Raw genomic sequence first — 20,220 nt, 5'->3', positions numbered from 1 at the left:
TTCGCCCGCAGCAAGCCCCGCAGCCGGCGAGGGTCGTCGTCACCGGCGCCCTGCTGCTCGACGGGATACAGCGCAGCGCCTGCCACGTCGTCTCCAACCTCGCGTGTGTGCACCCCGTGGGCCGTAGCAGCCCAAAATCTGTAATCGTGTTGTTCGCTTGTGGATGCCTCAGTTGTGCAGTTTTTCTTCTTCATATTCCCGCCTTCCACCACTCTGGACCTTGCGCGGCCCCGTGACTCCGCCAGCAACCTTCCTCCCCCGAGCCCCTTGCTCTTCCGCAGCACGGCAGACCAGTGGCCCCTCTGCCTGGAACCATGGAGGGGTAGCGCGACCATGCAGTCCGGCATGAGCGTCCGTGCAGTACGGCTGTGGCTGCAAGGCAGCTCTGCCATGGATCCAAGGTGGGGCAGCACGACATGCGCGCGTGAGCAGTACAGTTGTGGTTGCTCTTCCACCCCCAGCCGACTACCTGCCAGAAGCGGCTCTCTCCCCGCCCGACTCTGATCTGAAGCCGTGGTTGGTGAGTTCTGATTTTGATGGATGGCCCCGTTGCTTCCCTCCTCTTCCGTCAGCCGCCACCAGCGCACTGCATCAGGGCATGTCCTCTCCAGTCTAGAGGAGGCTACCACCACATGTGACAGCGAGCGCGACGAACAGCATACGTTAAGCGCGGCTATCTAGTGAGATGCAGTTTGGTGCATGTATGTATTGTGTAGTTTGGCGACGAACGGCATGCGTTACGCGCGGCTCGCGCGTTTGCTGAGCACCGTCGCTGGCGATGGAGTCCACGCGCGTGCAGTCCACTTGCCGTGGTCGGAGTGTGTGGCATGTAGTCTGGTACAAGCGGGCATGCAGTGCATTTCAGTTACTCCCAGGTGTTTACTTGGCCGATGCCTTCTGCTCCACCTATGCGTTCAGTTAGCTTCAGTGCGCTCTAGTGTGATTCGAATCCCCTACAGGGAAAGAGCAGTAGCATGCGTGTACAAGCGTTCAGTCCGCCGGGAAACTACAGAAGAAAAAGGATTTTTTTTTTTTAAGTTCACTTTCTTCTTGAATGTGTTAGAGAGAAAATGTAAAAAATTATTAAAAAAAGATGCAGTCCGTTGGTGCACTGCTTGCGGCTCGCGCGGTTCGTCTGTGAAGTTTTTTAGGTATTTTTTATTTCTACAAAAGGTGTCTAGTTCATTTTGTGGTGGTTGGTGCTCCACTTTATGAAAAAATAGGAAAAAGTAATTCCCATTAGAAACAAAAACATCAGAGGCACCCACTTGGTAAACAGAAAAAGTGTCTGGTATGTAAAATTTTGAAGCTCACTTTGTAATCTCATGTTGTTCGCTATAAAATCCTCCGTGGTTCATTGGTAAACAGAAAACAAAAACATCTAAAAAAAAGCTCGCTTCTTATTAGATGTAGTTCACTCGCTCAATCCATGCGGTCCACTTGCTGGATCTACGCACGTAAAAGAAATTGAGTTTGGAAAAAACTCACGCAGTTCACTTTCGGTAGTGTTGCGGCCCATTTACAGTAGTCTCGAGGTTCACTTTTCATAGGATTGCGGTTCACCAACGCTTGACATGAAGTGCACTCCAACTCGTTTGGGAAAAATTACGTCGCACAAAAAATAAAATCATGCAGTGCACTTCTCCGTCTGATGAAGTGCGGGTTTTTGAAGCTCACTTTGTAATGTCATGTAGCTCACCTCTCGATAGTTTTGCGGTCCACTTACGCCCGAGGTGAAGCTCACTTTGTAATGTCATGTGGCTCACCTCTCGATAGTTTTGCGGTCCACTTACGCCCGAGGTGAAGCTCACTTTGTAATGTCATGTGGCTCACCTCTCGATAGTTTTGCGGTCCACTTACGCCCGAGGTGAAGCTCACTTTGTAATGTCATGAGGCTCACCTCTCGATAGTGTTGCGATTCACTTATGCCCGATCCGATGTGAAGCTCACTTTGTAATCTCATGCGGCTCAGCTCTCGATAGTGTTGCGGTTCACTTATGCCCGGTGTGAAGCACACTCCAGTTCCTCGCATAAGAATTTTACGTCTAACAAAAAAAATGAAGTTCGGTAGCCCGTCTGACGCAGTGCAGTTTTTAGTCCGAAGCAGTGCGTTCTTCTGTCTCATGAAGTACACACGAAGATTAGGGTGTCGCGAAAAAACAAAGTGTTCACGTTTCGGTTTTTTTAACACTGCTCTTAAACCGTAAGGAATTAGAGAGAGCGTTCCACATGTAAAACTTGCGCCTCGATGCTATCTTTCCAACGGCGTATCATTTGGATAATTCCGACGAGCGGTTTGAAAAAAATTATGAAAAAACGGCCGCTGTCACTCGTCATCCGCCGCACGATTTTCAACATTAACTTAAAACCGTAAGGAATCTCAAAAAACATTCAACATATGAAAGTTGTGCCTTGTCCATAGCTTTTCAACGGTATATTACATGGCTCGTTTCAACAAACGGTTAAAAAACTGAAGCGAAAACAGTAACAAAAAATTGAAAAAACTTGAAAAATAGAATTCCGCGATTTAGTAATTTTGAAACTGCTCTTAAACCGTAACGAATTAGAGAAAATAATAGATATCAAAATGATGCGCCTCGACGATATCTTTCCAACGGTATATCATTCGCTTCATTCCGACAAGGGTTTTAGAAAAAAGCGAAAAAAACACTCGCTGCAACTCGTCATGCGCCGCACCGTTTTAGAAACTGCTCTTAAACCGTGATGAATCTCGGAAAACTTTCAACATGGAGAAGTTGCGCCTAATCCATAGCTTTTCAACAATATGTTACATGCCTCGTTTCGACAAACGGTTTAAAAACTGAAGCAAAAATAGTACCGAGAAAACACCCGCGCGCAGTTTTTTGCGACGGAAGTTCACTCGCTTGAGTACTGCAGCGCACTTGGTTCAAACAATGACGTGCACTTGCGTTGAGCGTGCAGTGCGGAAGTGTTATCAGAATAGTTATTCTGCTAATATTAGCAGAATAGACCGGCTGTATATATATAGGACAGGAACCCCTATAAGGGCCCTACAGAAGCCCTCCCGAACTTCCCTGAACTGCCGACTCGGCCTGACGGAATTCCACCTGATCCCGAGCCGCCCCGACAAGATACACCTGACCCCGGTCCCGATCCCGAGCCGCCCAACCCCCCTCCTCGCCGCTCCTCCCCTCGATCCCCGTCCTCCCCCCGTTGTTCGCCGTCGAACTTCGTCGGATCTGGCGCCTCCCCCCATCTCCATCTCCTGTCCGACCGGATCCGGCGCCTCCCCTCCGTCTCCAGCTCCTGGTCGACCGGATCCGGCGCCACCCCTCCGTCGCCACCTCCTAGGCGACCACCGGCGCGGGCGAGCGCGCGACGGCGGATGCCGGCGCGAGGGAGCCCGCGTCGCCTGGATGCGGCTGCCGCCATGGACTTTCGGAAGCCTCATCCTCCTTCCATCTTCACCGCCCGATGCCTTGGCAGAGTAGATGGTGGCCCCTACACAAGCTACAGCGAACGGCGCGGCGAACGGAGCAACTCCGCAGCGGAGGCGGCATCGGCGGCGCCTTCAAATCCAGCAACGGTACATGAACTTCCTCCCACTTGTTGCCTTCGTCTTCAATCTTGCCTTGCCTGACCTTCTTGCTTCGTGCAGATGAAGTTCGCGCCCTCTGCAAGACATGGATTGCCATGGAATTCCTCTGCTACCTCCCCGACGAATTGCTCTCAAGGTGGCCTATCAGCTGCTGGAAAAAGATTGGCCGAACTTCTAGCCAAGGTATGGTTGAAATTCCTTCTGTTTGTCATTTTCTTACAGCCATGTGAAGTTCAGGTAGTGTGTGAGCCTTAGTCCAGGCTACAAAAAGCATTTTAAAATATGCATGCTTACAGCCATGTGAAGTTTAGGTAGTGTGTGAGCCCCAGTCCAGGCTGCAAAACATTTGGAAATCTGCCTGCATTCACATGTGAAAAGCAATGTGAAGTTCAACTATTAAGTGTGCTAGAGTTCAGGTTGGTATGTACAAGGTTGTGTGCCAAAAATAAAAGGAAAATAAAACATGCATGTGATCACATGAAGGTCAGGTTGGTATGCACTGGTGGTTCAACCATGCAAACTCATGAAGGTTCAGGTTTTTTAACTGTAGACAGTATTTCCCCTTTGCATGCAAACAAGAAGTTCAGGTTGTGGAGAGTGCTCATTTCAGGTACATATAAGTAATCAAATAGCACAGAATTAACACAATGTGAGGTTCATTCTGTGAAGGGTGCTCAGTTCAGGTACAAAATTATTGGCAGATGCTCAGCTCAGTGCAGAGTGTGATGCCTGTCCTAGGGAAAAAATATGTACATGGACACCACTTTTATATGAGAAGTTTAGGCTGTCAATAATGCTCAGTTCAGTTACAAAGGTATAGGCAGATGTAACTTGTGTGCTAATAAACATTTTTTTCTTTTATGTCAGCAAGACGAGAGACGCATGAAGAAGCTTAGAAGTTCCCAGCAGCAAGTACACAATCCTAAGCCAGTACGCGTTGCACCACCCCCTCAATGGGTCACACCTCAAACTGTAAGTGCATCTAGTGCCCCTTAGTGATTTTCGTGTATTGAAGACTTATAGGTTAAGGGACTAATGCGTTTGTGAGTGTACACAAGTCTATAAGTCTATGAGGAGTATGATATTTACAAAGAAAGTCGAGCCCTAAAACTGAATGTCTTCAACGGAAGACTTTGGATTTCTGAAGACTTTGAAAGTGAAGAAATTGGTGTGACCATGAAGACTTGATATTCATACGAGGAACATGAAGCGTGAAGACTTTTGTTTTTGCAGTTTCATTTTCTCTTTCTTGAGACATAGGAAACACCGTACTATTAAAGGGGGTCGAGGGAAAACTAAGGAAAAGTTTCCAAGTGATGCTTCTCAAAATCCTACACCTACTAATCCCTTCGAGTGAAGCCATTGGAAATCTCATACAGTTCAGTCAATTTCTTCAGTGAAAGAGATGAAGTTCTTCTGCTCTCGGAGGAATTTATTCTGACTGAGGAGTTAGGAATTCGCCGGTGCGGATTGCCTACAAGTGAGGAACATGATAGCCCTAAGGAATTTGAGCCTCAAATTTCCAACCGTTGCTTATCTACGTGCCAGCTGTCCCAAAATATCTACCCACCTAACGGTCATATCATTGAAGGGCATTTAGGTCTTATCATGTCGGGCTCCTCCCTAGGCTATAAATAGCCGCCCCCTACAACCACTAGCTGGTTGGCTGCTCCAAGAGGAACTGACACTTGTCATTGAGAGCATCCCATCCTCCGAGGACTTTGAGCGAAAATCATCAAGTGAGGAAAACCCAAACCCAAACACCTACAAACCCAAAGTGATTGAGCATCACTGAAGAAATTGTTCCTGAGTGGATCCGACGCTTGTTACCTTTGAAGACTGTGCATCTTCCAGACGGTTAGGCGTCATGGTCTAGAGCATCCAAGAGGAATTTGTGGATCGCCGAGTGACCGAGTTTGTGAAGGTTTGGAAGTCACCTGAAGACTTACCACGAGTGATTGGGCGGGGTTTGTGTGACCTTAGCTCAAGGAGAATACTATGAGGACTGTGTGTCCGGGACTGTGTGTCCTCAGGTTTAAATACCTAGCCGCTCCAACCAGACGTAGAACTTTCACATCAGTTGGAACTGGTCTACCAAATCATTGTCTTCACCGAGCTAACAGGTTCTATTTACTCAACCCTTCCATTTCCTCATTACTGTGTTGTGTGCTTGTTCATATCTGTTTGACTGAAGACTTTCTCAATTTCCTCAATTCAATTTCTTCAGTCTGTTTGTCTTCATCCTGTTTTATCATGCGCTTACGCTTTCTTTTTTTGTACTCTCTGTCTGTTTTCATTTCATTATGATGTCCATGTTTATGTTATGTCATGTATGCATCAGAGTACTTATTCCACTGCAATTAGTTCTTCACTTAGGAATTTCCTCACCCTAAAATTCCTCATTGAAGAATTCATAAAAATCGCATATTCACCCCCCCCTCTAGTTGACAAGACGCACTTTCAATTGGTATCAAAGCAAGGTACTCCCTTGTTCTGTGTGATTTTGGTTTAACCGCCTGGAGTTTTAGTTATGTCGATCGCAGGTATGATCAAGGTCTCTGCTGGGTGTCCTACCTTCGATGGGACAGACTACCCCTACTGGAAGAATATGATGCGAATGCATCTTGAGGCAATTGATAACGATCTCCGGTATGTTGTGGAGAATGGTGTCCCCTCTGTCACTCCTACCATCAATGCTGCTGACGTGAAGAGTTTCAAGCAACTCGACTCTCAAGCAAAGAATATCATATGTGGCTATCTGAGAAAAGGGTAGTGTGGTAGAGTGAGTGCTTTGGAAACTGCTAAGCTTATCTGGGATAGGCTGTCCAAGGTCAATGAAGGAGTCTCAACACAGCGTGACTCTCGAGTTGACGTTCTTCGCAATCTATTCAACCACTTCAAAAGACTCGACAATAAAAATGTTCAGCAAACCTTCGATCGCCTCACTGACATCTCAAATGAGCTTCAAGCACTTGGTGCCACTGACATCACCGACCATGAGGTGGTGAAGAAATTGCTGAAATTGCTTGATTCCTCATTTGATACTCTGGCATTGATGATACAAAAACGTGCAGACTATAAGTCACTTGATCCCGCTGATATCCTCGAGAGGCTAAACACTCATGAGTTCCAGCTTGCTGAGAAGAGAGATCTCTATGGATCGAGCTATGGTAGATCACGTGCTCTGAAGGCCAAGGCAGTGTCTGAATCTGAAGGTGAAGATTCTGGTAGCAGCCTTGGTGATCCTGAGGAACTGAGCCAGGAGCTAGTAATGCTCGTGAAGAAATTCCAGAAGTTCTCAAGACGTGGTCGCTTTGGAAAATCCTCAAGAAGTGATGATTCCTCATCCCGTGACTACAAGAAGAGACTGTGCCACAAGTGCAAGAAACCTGGTCACTACATTCAAGAATTTCCTCAGTGGGAAAAGGAATCAAAGAAGAAGAAATACAATGATTACAGTTCTGATGACTCAAAGAAGAAGAAGAAATCTTCAAAGTCTTCATCATCAAAATCCTTGAAGTCTTCATTTCACAAGAAGAGCAGCTCTAAGAAGGCTCGGGAATTCATTGGCAAGGAAATGGACTCTGAAGCTGAATCTGAGGGACATGAGGAAGATGAGGCATCTGAGGAGTCAGAATCTGGTGTGGCGAGCTTAGCCCTCGCTACTGCGTTCGTCAGCAAGTCCATCTTCAACACTGATGAAAATGGCTTCCACAACAAGGCTGATGACGATGATGATGACTATGCTCCCACCTATTGCTTCATGGCAAAGGGTGCCAAGGTACTCCAATATCCCCCCTCTGAATCAAGTGAGGATGAATCTGATGAAAACCTCAAGCCCGGCTACTCTAAACATGCTAAGATTGATGTGAAACAACAAAAGGCTTTTGAAAAGGTTCAAAATATGCTAGACAAGAGGGATGATATGTTGGGTGAAGAAATGGATCGCACCAAAACCTTGAGTGAAGATCTTCAGAGACTTCAGTCCAAGTTTGACAATCTTCAGAGTCATCATAACACTCTCTTATCTGATCATGAGAAGCTTTCTTATGAATTTCTTCAAAGAAAGCAAGATCTTGAGAAGCTAAGGGTGAGTTATGAAGATCTTCAGAAGGAGCGTGATTCATTACTTGCTCAATAAATCAGCGCTGCTCAGGAAGAATTTATTCCTCCATGTTTGAAGTGCATTGAACGTGAATCTGCTAATTCTTCACCTGAATGTTCAAATGCTTCTACTACTGCAAATTCTTCACCTGTCTCTACTATCACTAATTCCTCATCTGAGGATATTGCTAGTATCACTGACAATGCAGGGCTGAAGGAATTGTATATGACGGGCATGTACAAAAGCCTCAAAGGGCATCAGGCTCTTTGTGATGTGCTTAAAAAGCAGATCCTCAATAGGAACCCTAGGAAAGAGGGTATTGCCTTTGAGAGGAAACTCAATGCTGATGGAACATATTGGAAGCCTGAGCAGTACCCCAAAACCTCATGGGTTGCCGCAAAGGGACCACCAGTTGATCCATCTACTTTATCTGGATTTACATACGAATCTCCTCATTCTTCTGATGAGTCATTTGACTCCAACTATAAGTTGTTCAAAAATCAGAATGGTGAAGTATTTGCTAGATATGTTGGCACTAACTACAGGAACGGTTCCCCTATGAAGAAAATCTGGGTTCCCAAAAGGTGCCTTGAAAGTCTTCAGGTGAATGTCATCATGACACCACCTGTGAAGAATAGGAACCCCAGATCAAATTCTTCATATGGACCAAATTCTTCATATGGATCCAAGTCCTCATATGGACCGACTTCCTCACGTGGATCAAATTCCTCAAAAGGATCAAAATCCTCATATGAACATCATCGTGCTAACACTTCTGTTTCGCAGGGAAGATCTAAGGGCTATGAATATGAGCATTATTCTTCTAACCATTATGTTCATAAGTCCTCGAAGAATTTCTCTGCTTATTCATATGCTTACCCTAACTCCTCTAACGTGAAATGAAGTGGACTGGCTTTGAAAGTGCGTTATATCGACTAGAGGGGGGTGAATAGGCGATTTTTAGAAATTCTGCACTGAGGAATTTGTGGGTGAGGAAATAACTACTTGCAGCGGAATAAGTACTCAAAAGTATGCATAGCAGAACACAAGCATAGTCATCATGATGAAATGAAAACAAGCACAGAGTACAGAAAGCGTAAACACAGGATAACACAGGATGAAGACAAACAGACTGAAGAAATTGAACTGAGGAAATTGAGAAAGTCTTCAGTCAAAGTCTTCAAACACAGATATGAACAAGCATACAACACAGTAATGAGGTAATGAAAGAGTTGAGGAAATAGAACCAGTTGGCTTGGTGAAGACAATGATTTGGTAGACCAGTTCCAACAGCTGTCTCAGTTGTACATCTGGTTGGAGCGGCTAGGTATTTAAACCTGAGGACACCCAGTCCCGGACACACATTCCTCACCGTATTCTCCTTGAGCTAAGGTCACACAGACCTCGCCCAATCACTCGTGGTAAGTCTTCAGGTGACTTCCAAACCTTCACAAACTCGGTCACTCGGCGATCCACAATTTCCTCTTGGATGCTCTAGACCATGACGCCTAACCGTCTGGAAGAGGCACAGTCTTCAAAGGTAACAAGCGTCGGATCCACGCAGGATCAATCTCTTCAGTGATGCTCAATCACTTTGGGTTTGTAGGTTTTTGGGTTTGGGGTATTTCCTCACTTGATGATTTTCGCTCAAAGTCCTCGGAGGATGGGATGCTCTCAATTGACAAGTGTCAGATTCTCTCGGACCAGCCAACCAGCTAGTGGTTGTAGGGGGCGGCTATTTATAGCCTAGGGAGCAGCCCGCATGATAAGACATAAATGCCCTTCAATGATATGACCGTTAGGTGGGTAGATATTTTGGGACAGCTGGCGCATAGCACAGCAACGGTCGGAAATTTGAGTATCAAATTCCTCAGGGCTATCATGTTCCTCACTGTGTAGGCAATCCGCACTGGTGAATTCCTAACTCCTCAGTCAGAACAAGTTCCTCAGAGACCAGAAGAACTTCGTCTCTGTCACTGAAGAATATGACAGAACTGTATGAGATTTCCAATGGCTTCACTCGAAGGGATTGGTAGGTGTAGGATTTTGAGTTGAGCATCACATGGAAATTTTTCCTTAGTATTTCCTCGACCCCCTTTAACAGTACGGTGTTTCCTATGACTCAAGAAAGAGAAAATGAAAACTATAAAAACAAAAGTCTTCACGCTTCATATTCCTCAAATGAATACTAAGTCTTCAAGGTCACACCAATTTCTTCACTTTCAAAGTCTTCAGAAAGTCTTCAGAAATCCAAAGTCTTCAGTCGAAGAACTTCATTTTTAGGGGTCGACTTTCTGTCTAAATATCAAACTCCTCATAGACTTACAGATCTGTGTACACTCACAAACGTATTAGTCCCTTAACCTATAACTCTTCAATACACGAAAATCACTAAGGGGCACTAGATGCACTTACAATCTCCCCCTTTTTGGCGATTGATGACAATATAGGTTAAGTTTTCAACGGGGATAAACATATGAAGTGTAAATAATGATATTGAGGAATTTAATTGCAATATATAGAAGAACTCCCCCTGAAGGTGTGCATAGTGAGGAATTTGCTTTTGAAGCAATGCACACTTGAAGAATTGAATCATGGAGAACTCCCCCTATATCTTGTAATTCATACACACATTTGACATAATATATGAAGAATTTGAAATGCATGATGAAATATGGTGACTAATGTAATTCAGCATGCGTGCAATAATATTTTAATGAGGAATAAGCATGCAGAAGAACACAGCAAAAGTATCAGGTCACCATAGAGTTTAAGTTTACAACTCGATCCAGCAAAGTCTTCAAAAGAACGAGAGTTGTAACTTAGAAAAAAAACGCCCATATAAGATAGACCCGCTTGAAGACTAACTCACTCCCCCTTTGTCATCAAATGACCAAAAGGGTTGAAAATGAGGACTAACGCCCCTGAAGAATATCAAGGTGATGAAGGAGCGTCAGCGTTGTTGGGGTCGTTTGTCGATGTAGGGCCTGCCGCAGTGTCGTCCAAATCTTCATGTTCATCAGTTTCACATGATGAAGAATAGGAGCTGGCCACCAAGGAAGGAACCTTGACCTTCTTGTACTTCTTCGGAGGAGGTGCAACCCAGTCAAGATCGTCCTTGAGACCCATTGTCTTTAGATCTTCTTCACTATATACTTGAGACAGAACATCCCAGGTGCGGTTGAGGATTTCATGAAGGTAGTAGTGGTTTTTCTTCACTGCATTATGGGTAGCGGTCATGTTGTGAAGAATTGAACCAAACTGACGCTTGACCCATTTATGATTGCGATCAACGTTCTGGTGAAGGCTGAGGAGAAGCTCATGGTCAGTCATCAGCCTGGGTGCTGTGCCTTGAGGATTTTGCTTGGGAGCGTTGGCGGCAGAGTCATGGGTGGCAGAGTCATCATTGGTGGAGTAGGATGCAGCCTTGCAAAATTGTCCATCCAATGGACGAATGCGTTCATCAATTACAGCTTTATAGTTGATGGGGGCAAGTAGGATGCCTTCATCCAATGGACGAATGCCTCCAATGGATGAATTCCTTCATCCAATGGACGAATGCCTTCGTCAATGGAGTAGGATGCAGTAGCCTTGCCCTTTTCATCAGCTGAGGAAAATGTCTGTTTGAGGACTTCAATTGGGGGCAAGTAGCTGCAATGGTTCAGTGTATCAGTTTTATAGTTGAGTGAAGACCTTGTCCTGATGAATCTCATAATCCAAGGTGCATAAGGCTTCAGCTCAAACGGTGACATGGTGATGTTGGCCAGAGTCCTCATGAAGAAATCATGGAAGTTTATGGGGATGTCATGAATGATATTGAAAAGAAGATTCTTCATGATGCCAACGACTTCTTCTTCATTTGAGTCGTGGCCCTTGATTGGACTCAATGTCTTCGTCAGAATGCGATAGACAGTCCGAGGCACATACAACAATTCCTTCACAAGTAATCTTGTTCTTGGGGTCTAACCTGGCTTCAAAGGCTTCATCAGCACTTGCATGTAGTGATCAGTGAGCTCAGGTTCATTGTAGATGCAACAAGCACCTTCAAGGGGCGGACTGAGAGGTAAGGCACGAAGCAATTCAGAAGCTGGTGCCTTGTAATGAGTGTTTTCAGACATCCAGTCCAGCACCCATGAATTCACATCTTCAGAATTTCCAGTGATGTGCAGTGTTGCATAAAATTGAAGAATTAGTTCTTTGTTCCAATCACAAATGTCAGTGCAAAAGTTTATCAATCCAGCGTCGTGAAGAACACTGAGGACAGGTTTGAAGCACGGTAGAGATTCCATATCCACGTGAGGAATGTGCTCATGATCGAAGACTTTGTCTTTGTCGAACAACACTGAGGAATAGAAATTTGCCTGGCTTGCAGTCCAGAAACGCCTCTTCCTTATGCGAGCAGAGTCATAAGGGTTGTAATCAGTGAAGAATACATGCTCGCCAAAGAAGGCATCTGTCTTGAATTTCTGCTTCCTGGAGAATGGATCCTTTGGCTTGGGCAGAGGAGTGTCAGTGAGTTGCATCACAACCTCAGGAATCGCAATCTCAGGTTCTTCAGGCTGAGGAATTTCTGGTTCCTCTTCAGTGGCAACCTGGTTCTTCATTTTCATTTTCTTCAGCACTAGCGACTGGAATGTCTTCATGAGCTTCATCAGATCCCAGTTGAACTGTACTGACTGGGGACTGAGGAATTTGCTGCAGTGGAGTGAAGAGTGGAGAATTGGGGTGCTGACTTTCCCAAAAGTCATCATTCATTACAGGTGTGGTACAGCCAATGTCCACATCTTCATCTTCAATTTCTTCAACGCCGGCCTCTTCAGCAGTAAACAGAGCCATCGGCGAGGAAACAACTGGGGTTGAAGGGATTTCATCCACTTCAATTTCTTCATCCATCTGCTCTGACGTAGCAGTAGAAGGAGTTTATTCATCAGATCCACTAGGGATCACATATTCTTCATCAAAAGGAACAAGGTCCTTTGATGGCATGGTTGAGACTGGAACAACATCAATCGGGTTTGCAAAAGAGCTGGTCATAGGCTTCATTTTCTTCGGTGCTGAAGAATCTGGAGGAGTTGATGCTTTCCTTTTCTTCACAGCTGCACACTCTGCAGCCTTGGTCTTCTTCGCATCTGATGCAGATGGAAGGATTGGAGTTGGAGTAGGCGCAAGAGGAGCAGAGGAATTTGGTGCAGTTTCTTCAGGCACAACTGATGCAGTTGCCCTGACCTCTTCATTTTCTTCAGCCGCACCACTAGTGGGTGCCCTGGGAATTTCTTCAGTGGCTGGAATGCAGTCTTCAGCCTTGGAACTCACATTGTCTTCAGCAGCCTGATTTTCATCAGCGGTGCTGGCATGTTCTTCAGTTTGCTGAGCAGATGCTTCAGCCTGAGTGACTTCAATGTGCACAAGGGCAGCAGCACTTGAAGTGAGTGTCTTCGTCAGATTGACGAACCTGACCTTGGCTCCTTTCCAATCAGCATAGTAAGCGTTGAAATCATCACTGAGGACTTTTATTTCAGACTGGAGCTTTACAAGTTCATCAATTGTCATAGAGACAACGTTGTTCTTCAGGAACTTCTCCTTCCTGTACTGTGCTTTCTTGAGCTGCCTGGCCTTCTCATATTTCCATTTTTCTTCACTGATGAAATGGGTCAGCATGTGACTTTGGCCAGGAGTTAACTTGAAATCAGGCATAGGAGTGTTTGGGTCCTTGTGCCAGAGATCAATATAGTCGAGGATCAGTTTTGGATCCAAAAGCAGTGGCACTTCTGTGCCCTTGGCTCTAGCGGCCCTGACTTGTCTGTCTCTGATGATCTCAGCAAGTTCTTCATCATCAGCTTCGACTTCTTCAGACGGTACTTGGAAGGCGACCTGCTTCTTCTGAGGACTTGGGCGAGTGCCTCGTCCAGCAGTGGTCTTTGTCTTCAGCAGAGAGGGTCCTGTTGAAGAATGTGGTGCGGCTGAGGAACTAGGTTAAGCTCCTGAGGCAATGGAGATGCCTGTGGTCCTTTGGCACGTGGCAAGATGCACAGGTGCTGAGGATTTTGTCGAAGCAGCTGAGGACTTTGGAGGAGCAGGAGCGGCTTGAGGAATTTGCCGTGAGGGCTTGGCTAAGGAAATTGGCCGTGAGGGCATTGAAGATGAGGCACTTGGCTTATGTGCAGGCTTCTTTGCCATGGATTTCTTCGGCCTTACAGAGGCCTCGGCAGCAGCAGCAGTGGAATCTTCGTTGAATTTCCTCACTGCATCTTTAGCCTGTTTGGCCAACTTGGCCTGACGCTTGGACCATTCTTCAGGAAATTCCTCATCGCGCTTGATGCTAGTGGGATCTGCCTCTTGGCCAGGTGCCAATGGAGGTCTTGAGCATGGAGGAGTAACAACGAATTTCTTCATGTATTTTGGAGTCACATACCTGTACTCCTTCCACTCCTTTGCCCATCTCCTTTCTATCCTCTGAATGCGCACCTTGCGCTGGTTTTTATCTTCCTCAGGGGGTGTGCAGTACCCAGCATAAATGTCCTCAGGGATTTCAAAGGCAGTATTGACCTCAGGCCTCTTTCCTCCTTTCTGTGGCCTCTTTTCACTAGCCATATTCTTCAGTTGAGGAATTTGAACAATTGAACTCTCTGAAGAAGTATGCAACTTTTCTTCAAGGAACGCTGCAAATGAGTTAAGTTGATGAGAACCTAGTGATTCAGCAGCGGACATGAGTACCTGTGAACAGAGTATAGTTGCGAGGAATTTGGAGAGGTCATATGCGTTCTCAGAAGGTTTTTCAAAAAGAACAAGTTTGAGGAATTTGACCAGATGAGTCTTGAAGAATTTCACTAAGCGTTCTTTGTCTTAGGTTCCAGAGTTGTATAGATCGAAGATCCACACAATTGAGGAATCTTGAAGAAAAATGATGCTTAGAGAAACGAATCAAGAACAGATGACATGTGAGGTGTTTTAGCGTGTGAGGATTTGAAGAGAAACACCTTTGAAGATTTTGTAGTAAATATTTGAATCAAAGTGGGCAGTAAAAGTAACTTTTAATTACCCTGAACGAAGAGCACGACGAACTGAGGTGTGGAGAAGTGAAGCTCGTCTGTGCAGATCTTCCACGCCCTAACTTGGCGGAGGAAGACGGCTACGGCGGCGGCGGAGTGAAGATTTCCGCGGCCGGTGTGAGTACGGCGGTGACGAGGTCCAGGCAGTGAAGCTCTTCCTCACCGGCGACGATGATGTAGCGGTGGCACTAGGGTTTGAGAAGCTCGAGCGGGAGAGAGGTCGAGCGGAGTAAAAGAAGTGAGGAAGGGGAGAGGGGGTATTTATAGCCACGGTGAAAAACTGTTCGCCCGAAGAAATTGGACGAACGTGCCCCTGACCCTTCTCATCCGCATGACATGTGTCACCCATGTACTGAGAAGTGGAGATCGTGTTAGATCGTGGGTGAATAGATAAGTATATCGTGGGAAGCGGAACGGTTTGAGCGGCAAAGCCGAAATTTTTGGATAAGATAAGTGAAAAGTTCCGTTCGCAAATTCTTCAGCTGTCAAGGACACGGTGAAGATTTTGAACGAGTTTTAAAATAGAATGCACATGAAGAATTTGTGAATAGATTGGGTTGAGTATAGCATAGATGGGGAAGGGTCCGATCACATTCACTTAGCAGAAAAACCAACTTGAAGAATTAGCCATAAGTGAATGTTGTAGAGGACATAAACTTATATATATATATATATATATATATATATATATATATATATATATATATATATATATATATATATAGCCAATGAAGAAAAACGACGGAAACAGTGAAGATTTTGCAAAGTTTAAGAATATGAACAACTGAGGAATTTCAAAACTGAGGAAAAACTCAAATTGAAGATTTTCAACTTTTGTGGTGGCGTGACCCACTGTATAAGAATGATGATTTCAGACACCGCGTACAATTGTCGTAGGGCTCTAAGAATCAAATTCTTCATTAATTTCTTCACACTTAGAGTGTTATTCTTCATTGATTGAAGAAAAACGTTTCTTCATGTGTTGCACATCTAAGTCATCAATTTTGCATAAGTGTTAGGATGAGCGTCCTTTTCAAAGAACATTTAAAGATTCTAAGATATTTAGCTCACACCGCAACTTGCTAAATCTCTTCTCATCCAAGGGCTTTGTGAAGATATCGGCTAGCTGTTCTTCAGTCTTCACATGCTTAATAGAAATGTCGCCCGTCAACACATGATCGCGAAGAAAATGATGACGATTCTGAATGTGCTTTGTCTTCGAGTGCTGAACTGGGTTGTGAGCAATCTTGATGGCACTATCATTGTCACAGTAGAGAGGCACATTCTTCACGTTGATGCCGTAGTCCTTGAGAGTTTGCTTCATCCACAGCAATTGAGCACAGCAAGAACCAGCAGCAATATACTCAGCTTCAGTAGTAGACAGTGATACGCAGTTCTGTTTCTTCGAGGACCAAGAGACCAAAGATCGTCCGAGGAAATGACATGTACCATATGTTGACTTGCGATCCACACGATCACCAGCATAGTCAGAGTCAGAATATCCAACGAGATCAAAAGTCGAGCCCTTGGGATACCATAATCCTAGTGTTGGTGTGTGAGCTAGATATCAAAGAATATGCTTCACAGCCTTATGGTGTGATTCCTTCGGTGTAGCTTGAAATCGGGCACACATGTAAACACTAAGCATAATATCTGGCCTAGATGCACATAAGTACAATAAAGAACCAATCATGGAGCGGTATACCTTTTGATCGAAGTCAATACCATTTTCATCAGTGCACAGATGGCCATTTGTGGGCATCGGAATTTTGACGCCTTTGCAATCTTGCATGCCGAATTTCCTCAGTACATCCTTGAGGTATTTATCCTGAGAGATGAATATGCCATTGCGCTGTTGACGAATTTGAAGACCTAAGAAGAATTTCAACTCTCCCATCATAGACATTTGATATTCTTCACTCATCATATAGGCAAATTCATCACTATAACGTTGGTCAGTACAACCAAAGATGATATCATCAACATATATTTGGCATACAAACAATTCATCATCATAAGATTTAGTGAAAAGAGTAGGGTCGAGTGAACCGGGTTTGAAGCCTTTCTTCATGAGGAATTCCTTCAAAGTATCATACCACGCCCGAGGGGCCTGCTTGAGGCCATAGAGGGCCTTATCTAGTCTGAAGACTTTGTCAGGATGCTTAGGATCTTCAAAACCTGGGGGTTGAGCAACATATACTTCTTCCTCAAGCTTACCATTGAGGAATGCACTTTTCACATCCATTTGATATAAAGTGATATCATGATGGTTAGCATAAGCAAGTAATATGCGAATAGCTTCAAGTCTAGCAACAGGTGCAAAAGTTTCATCGAAGTCAATTCCTTCAACCTGTGTGTAGCCTTGAGCTACTAGCCGTGCCTTATTCCTCACCACAAGGCCATTTTCATCTTGCTTGTTGCGGTAGATCCACTTTGTGCCAATGATATTGTGGTTGCGAGGATCTGGACGATTGACCAGTTCCCAAACGTTGTTGAGCTCGAACTGATGTAATTCTTCTTGCATGGCCTGAATCCACTCAGGCTCCAGAAATGCTTCATCTACCTTAGTGGGCTCTGAGATAGAGACAAAAGCATAGTGCCCACAAAAGTTAGATAAATGTGAAGCTTTTGAGCGTGTGAGAGGACCTGGTGCTTCAATGTCATCGATGATCTTCTCAACTTGCACTTCTTTTGCAACGCGAGGATGAGTTGGTTGTCGTCGAGGAATTTGATCAGCATTTTCTTCAGCACCATTTTCTTCAGCAATTTCTTCAGGTGCATTAGCTCGACGTTCTTCACGTTCTGGAATGAATTTTTCAGCAGATTCTTTAGTAGGAATGACATCCTCAGTTGCCTTGAACTTGATAGTTTCCTCCGGTGCTGGTTCATCTATCACAGAGGGTAGGTTCTCTCTTTGCGAGCCATTAGTTTCATCGAACCGCACATCTACAGTTTCAACAACCTTGTGAAGAACGGTGTTGAAGACTCTGTTGGTGTGCGAGTCCTTTCCGTAACCAAGCATAAAACCTTCATGTGCTTTCGGTGCAAATTTAGCATTGTGATGAGGATCTCTAATCCAACATTTAGCACCGAAGACTTTGAAATAACTCACATTGGGTTTCTTGTTAGTGAGGAGTTCATAGGCAGTCTTCTTGAAGAATTTGTGAAGATATACCCTGTTGATGATGTGGCACGCAGTATAAATTGCCTCAATCCAGAAGTGATGAGGCGTCTTGTACTCATCAAGCATAGTGGGAGCCATCTCAACAAGAGTTCTGTTCTTGCGCTCCACGACGCCATTTTGCTGAGGAGTGTAAGGAGCAGATAACTCATGAGTAATACCAAGTTCATCAAGATATTCATCAAGACCAGAATTCTTGAACTCAGTTCCATTGCCACTTCTGATGTGCTTGATCTTCACACCAAAGTTGGTTGAAGCCCTCGAGGAAAATCATTTGAAGACTTCCTGCACTTCATGTTTGTAAGTAACAATGTGTACCCATGTGTATCGAGAGTAATCATCAACAATAACAAGCCCATAGAGAGATGCGTCATTTGTGACAGCTGAGTAATGGTTTGGACCAAAGAGGTCCATGTGAAGCAATTCGAATGGTCGAGTAGTGGTCATAATAGTCTTTGCCGGATGCTTAGCCTTGGTCATTTTTCCAGCTTCACAAGCTCCACACAAGTGATCCTAGAGGAATTTGACATTCTCAATGCCAATGACATGCTTCTTCTTCACAAGCGTGTGCAAATTCCTCATGCCTGCATGACCAAGTCGTCGATGCCATAGCCACCCTTCTGAAGCTTTTGCAAGTAGGCACACGGCTGGTTGCGGTCCTGTAGAGAAATCAACAATATACAAGTCTCCTCTCCTAAAGCCTTCGAAGACTTTGGAATTGTCAGCTTCCAAAACCACAACACAACGATACTTGCCAAAGACAACTACCATATCAAGATCACAAAGCATTGAGACAGACATAAGATTGTATCCTAAGGACTCGACAAGCATGACTTTGTCCATGTGTCAATCCTTTGTGATCGCAATCTTACCTAGACCCAATACCTGACTTTTGCCTTTGCCAGCGAAGATGATATGCTTTAGATGCGATGGTGATAAGGGAGCATCAATCAATAGATTCTTGTCACCAGTCATGTGATTTGTACATCCACTATCGAGGACCCACTCAGTGGCTTTGGGTTGATCATCCTGCCGATGAATTAGTGCAGCTTACGAACTTCATATACTTCATCAGTGAAGAATATGACATCAGTTCATCAGATCAATTTCATTAAGCAATAGAACAGATAAAGCAGTATGAGGACGAGAGAAATGAAAGTTCATTTCTTCATGATTAGCCTGCGTCCTTTCACGCATACTTCAGGTCTCCAGCAAATTCTTTAGACGTTTAAGTACGTCTGGAGACCTGACCCTGCAGAAGAGATTAGTTCTTTTTCTTCACCACCCACATCTGAAGGGGTGGCAAAGAGTTCATCACTCTGCGAGCTCCATATGAGAAAGGTGGCATAGCAGCCAATCCGTTTCGTTTCTCATAAGAGAAGTTAGGGTAAGCATATGAATAAGCAGAGAAATTCTTCGAGGACTTATGAACATAATAATTAGAAGAATAATGCTCATATTCATAGCCCTTGGCTCTTCCCTGCGAAACAGAGTTGTTAGCATGATGATGTTCATATGAGGACTTTGATCCTCTTGAGGAATTTGATCCATGTGAGGAATTTGGTCCGTATGAGGACTTGGATCCATATGAAGAATTTGGTCCATATGAAGAATTTGATCTGGGGTTCATATTCTTCACAGGTGGTGTCATCAGGACATTCACCTAAAGACTTTCAAGACACCTTTTGGGAACCCAGATTTTCTTCATAGGGGAACCGTTCCTGCAGTTAGTGCCAACATATCTAGCAAATACTTCACCATTCTAATTTTTGAACAATTTATAGTTGGAGTCAAATGACTCATCAGAAGAATGAGGAGGTTCACATGTAAAGCCAGATAAGTTAGATGGATCAACTGGAGGTCCCTTTGCAGCAACCCATGTGGTTTTGGGGTACTGCTCAGGCTTCCAATATGTATCATCAGCATTGAGTTTCCTCTCAAAGGCAATACCCTCTTTCCTAGGGTTCCTGTTGAGGATCTGCTTTTTAAGCACATCACAAAGAGTCTGATGCCCTTTGAGGCTTTTGTACATGCCTGTCATGTACAATTCCTTCAGCCCTGCATCGTCAGTGATACTAGCAATGTCCTCAGATGAGGAATTAATGATAGCAGAGACAGTTGAGGAATTTGTAGCATTAGAAGCATTTGAACATTCAGGTGAAGAATTAGCAGATTCACGTTCAATGCATTTCAAACATGGAGGAACAAATTCTTCCTGAGCAGCGCTGATTTGTTGAGCAAGTAATGAATCGCGCTCCTTCTGAAGATCTTCATAACTCACTCTTAGCTTTTCAAGATCTTGCTT

The sequence above is a fragment of the Aegilops tauschii genome, chromosome 4 (genome assembly GCF_002575655.3).
Source record: "Aegilops tauschii subsp. strangulata cultivar AL8/78 chromosome 4, Aet v6.0, whole genome shotgun sequence".
Classification (NCBI taxonomy): domain Eukaryota; kingdom Viridiplantae; phylum Streptophyta; class Magnoliopsida; order Poales; family Poaceae; genus Aegilops; species Aegilops tauschii.
The sequence above is the reverse complement of the archived record's forward strand: the minus strand, read 5'-3'. Positions refer to the sequence as shown.